Source organism: Salvia splendens, chromosome 7 (genome assembly GCF_004379255.2).
Source record: "Salvia splendens isolate huo1 chromosome 7, SspV2, whole genome shotgun sequence".
NCBI classification, from domain to species: domain Eukaryota; kingdom Viridiplantae; phylum Streptophyta; class Magnoliopsida; order Lamiales; family Lamiaceae; genus Salvia; species Salvia splendens.
In genome coordinates this window covers 11,836,447-11,841,072 of record NC_056038.1, presented here as the reverse complement: position 1 = coordinate 11,841,072, position 4,626 = coordinate 11,836,447, and the positions used below count along the sequence as shown (strand labels likewise).

The 4,626-nt window shown below is 40.4% G+C and overlaps 1 pseudogene; it reads left to right on the top strand.

The window, feature by feature from the left end:
* The first annotated feature begins 2,666 nt into the window (after positions 1–2,666).
* LOC121810404 overlaps positions 2,667–4,626 on the top strand; it is a 4,723-nt pseudogene continuing 2,763 nt past the window's right edge.

The following is a 4,626-nucleotide window of genomic DNA, read 5'->3' as shown; positions in this document are numbered from 1 at the left end:
GTTTCACAAAGAATATTTCAGATTGATGCCCCTTAGACAAAAGTTAGCCGCCCTGCTTAATTTTGGTTGAAAAACTCTATTTCTTGTCTCACGTTGACTTAATAATACTAATAATCATGTCATAGTATATGTTTTTGGATTTCGAGGGAACAAATAGGGAAGAAGGCTGCATATGCATCAGCTTCTGAATTGATTCCTTGGTGACATTAAAAAGAGAATAATCACACGAAACACAAGTCGAATCATGAATGGATGAATTGGCATGCTATGCCGTAGAAATAGAGGTGTTATACATTTTTTTTTTACAATAATGACATTTTCTTAAATACCAGAAGAATAAGAATGCTAATACAAATCAAATACTTCTACAATAACATGAATTAAGAGTAGTATTTAATAATGGATAAATCAAAATGACGAAACATAAATTTACTAATAAAAGGGGGACCTACTCAAATAATAATAATAATAGTACTAGCTAGTACTACTAGTAGTATTTCTTTTGTTAACCTGTAACCAACATTTAAGAAAATGATATTTAAATAGTTAAAAACCTAATAAGAGCATCTCCAATGGCAGCGTCGGCACCGGCACCCCGATTTTTCGCGGACGCCGGTGCTGACGCCGAACCATTGCAGCCTGCGTCGGCGAAATCGGCGTCAAAATAGGCGTGCCCACGCCGATTCTTGGGCCCACGCCGATCCTCACGGCGCCATTGTAAGCCCCGGATCGGCGTCAGACCGGCGTCAGATTTTTTATTTTTATTTTTATTTAATTTTTCGAAACACTATATATACGCGCTTTGGACATCATTTTCATTCGCACCACTTATTTTAACGAGTACTCTCTCTATCTTAATTAATTTCTGTACAAGATCAACAACGAGAAATGAGCAATGCCGGTGGTAGTGGTGGTGGCCGTGGTGGGGATGCTAATGAGTATGAGAGTATGATGAACGAAGAGCTAGATACCTATACGAGTCGTGAGGTTGATCGATGGCTGCAGAGTTATATGCAGTCGGCGGTACCTCGCCCACGACCAGTTGTCCACCGTCGAGAAGTGGTTGATCGTGATTATGTAGCTGCACATCAGCGCCTGTTCACAGATTACTTCGCAGAGGAGCCGCGTTTTAACGCCAACCATTTCAGGCGTCGTTTTAGGATGAGGCGGGACTTGTTTATGCGTATTGTTAACGCTTTTGAGCATCGATATCTGTATTTCCGCTTCAGGCACGATGCGGCTGGCAGACCCGGTCACACCCCTATTCAAAAGTGCACTGCGGCAATCAGGCAGTTGGCCTACGGGACTTCGGCAGACATGTGGGACGAATACCTCCACATCGGTGAGACGACTGCCATTGAATGTATGGAGTATTTCTGTCAGGGCGTGATTGAAGTATTCGGTGATCAGTATCTCCGAAAGCCTACCCCCGAAGATTGCCGGGATCTGCTGCGGATGCACGGGGATCAGCATGGGTTCCCGGGAATGTTAGGCAGCATAGATTGTATGCATTGGGAGTGGAAGAACTGTCCCGCTACCTGGAAGGGGTTCTACACGACCGACTACAAGGGAAAGAATCCCACGATGATCCTCGAGGCCGTAGCTGATTACCGGCTGTGGATTTGGCATGCGTATTTTGGGATAGCCGGTTCGAACAACGACCTAAACGTCCTCAACTCGTCACCCCTTTTCAACGAGCGGTGCCAGGGCGTCGGTCCGGCCATCAGTTTTGTCGCCAACGGCAACCAGCATGATATGGGCTACTACTTGGCGGATGGGATATACCCTAGGTGGCCCGTCTTTGTGAAGACGATCCGGTGCGCATCAGATGCGAAGAAGGCCTACTTTGCGACGCGGCAGGAGTCGGCGCGAAAGGACGTGGAGTGCGCATTTGGTGTGCTTCAGGCTCGATGGGCTGCAGTTAAGGGACCAACGCGTTTGTGGAATGTCGACTGCATTGCTGATATAATGTACGTCTGTATTATCATGCACAACATGATTGTCGAAGATGAAGGTGTACAACTGACTAATTGGGCCAACGACGATAATGAAGCAGGTCCAAGCCACGGCGTCGCCGCCGCCAACGTACGAGGTGGGGTACCTCACGATGAAGAAGCCCTCCTCCAAGCACATGCCGACATGCGTCAAACGGATGCTCATATTCGACTCCAAAATGATTTAATTGAAGAGTTGTGGGCGCGGAGAATTGCAAGGCGTTAGTTTTTATTTAAAATTATGTAATTTTTAAAATGTACTTTTTAATTTAAATGAAAATAGTATATTTTCGCGTATATGTGTCGTATATTTAATTCCGTATTTTATGTGATTGTTAATTGTTTGTTTTTCATAATTGAGTGATGTGGCTGGGCTATTGCATGTCCAGTTGCATGTCCAGATGATGTGGCAGGATGATTTTAGTGCTGATGATGTGACAGTGACAAGGCTATGGGAGAGCTATTGCATGTCCAGAACCACTGAAGATGCTTTAATTATTCATGAATCTTACTATTCTATTTCAATTACTAAAAACATTTAATTAGATATTTTCTTATGCAAAATATACTCTTCTCCTACTGCTTTCAACTGCTGCCCCTCTTCTCTGCACAACACAAATTTGAGAGAGAGGAAAACAAGGGTAATTGGTAAGGGAATTAAAGTGGCGAGAAATGGTGAGATTAACGGCGGATTTGATAGGAAAAGCCCCATTTCTTCAATGCCGTTCGCGAGCGAGAACTCGATCTCCGAGGTTTCCTTCTTTCAAACCCTACTAATGTTATTTAAAATACAAGTTCCCTGTTTTTTGTAATGGGTTGTGTATTTGTGCCTCTAATGAGTTGTGTTTCTCTCTCTCTCTCTCTCCTCTATGATCCTGAGCAGGGAACAAAATTGCTGTAATAGAGAACGTTGGTGCTACTGAGGTGAATATTTTCCCCTTTTCTACTTCATTGGGCCATTTTCAGCTTTACTTATAGTATTCAATTCCTTTTCTTTTAGTGATGAATGATTTTAATTAACAGGACCAATTCGACACTGTTGATTTATCTGATAATGAGATTGTGAAGCTTGAGAACTTCCCTCTCATGAATCGACTAGGACCTTGTTATTGAACAATAACCGAATCACTCGCATCAGTCCTAACCTTGGAGGTATAAACACTATTTCTAGATTGAAATCTGCTACTTTGGATTTTTATATGCGCAGGCCTTTAGCTGTCTAGTTATTGTTTTGGACCACTGTGCAGAGTTTTTGCCAAAATTGCACACCTTGGTCCTCACCAACAATAGGTTTAACTAACTTGGCTGAGATCGATCCTCTTGCATCACTTCCCAAGCTGCAGTTCCTTAGTTTGCTCGACCAACAATATAACGAAAAAACCCAATTACCGTTTGTATGTTATCCACAAGTTGAAGTCATTGCGTGTTCTGGACTTCAAGAAAGTAAAACAAAGGTTAGTATTCGAAATCTATTATTCCAGTGTTCTACTGCTGTCTAGATGTTATGGAATGGCACAAAAAAATTGTGTTAATGTGGTAGGAAGTTGCCTTTCTCTTGCAGACATGCTTGTTTATCAATTGATATAATAAAGCAATAATTTTAACAAGAGTTCATGCAATCGTATCTTGTAAGTAATTTGGGATGGAATATTTATTTAGTTCTTTACATATAATCGGCTTCATCTGGTTTCCCTTCACCTTTGGGTTTAAAGCTGGATCTTGTGTTTGAAAATGGTTTATTTCTGATGCACATACATTTTTTTGTACTTAAAATTGTCATTCCTATGCTATGCAAACATCAAGGTAAAATAGCATATATACTATGTAATAAACATCTCTATATTCGAGATGCCTTCATAATAACTAGAAATGTTGAGCATCCTCTGCATTGTGTTAATACTAAAATTTGCAGAATATGAAACCTCTAAAAATATCGAATATTGACAACTTGAATAGGTTTGTAGAAGCGTTGAGATTCCTCTCTTGCCATGTTACCCACATCTAAAATCAGCTGCTATAAGTAAAACTTTTCCTTTATTTTCTGGCTTGCCTGAGTAATTGTGGTACGAAGAAATGAAAGTGTGATACTCCAACTTAGGACCTTAAGGAAAGTTGTTTGAATACTACTCCTTGCAAGTTACAAGTGACGAGGGAAGATACATCAGGAAGTGTATGGTTCTCAGACAGGAATATAATATGGATATTATTACTTCTATCCAATTTATGAAGATTATTGAATAGCTGATCCTAGTACTAGAGAAGAAACTTCTCACGGTTAATTTGGATACATTGTGAATATTCAACATAATTACATATTTCATGACTATACTTGTGCTGAAGAATATATCGTGATCGTGCCCCTGTTATATGCAGAATGTACAATGTGTGATGGTGATATAGTTGATGTAGCTTGTTTAAAATTGGATTATAGTTAGTCATAGAGCTCATATGTATATTTTACATTGGTAAGGTTATGATTGTGAGGTAATGCTGTATGTTACATATAAACTTTGTCTCCCCTATTGCAAAGTGCCATTACGGAGTGTATGCTACTTTTATGCTAGGATCCATCCTTACCCCTTGGCTGTTATAATATTAATCGTCATTTTGGTAATTAACTCGTTTCTTCAAG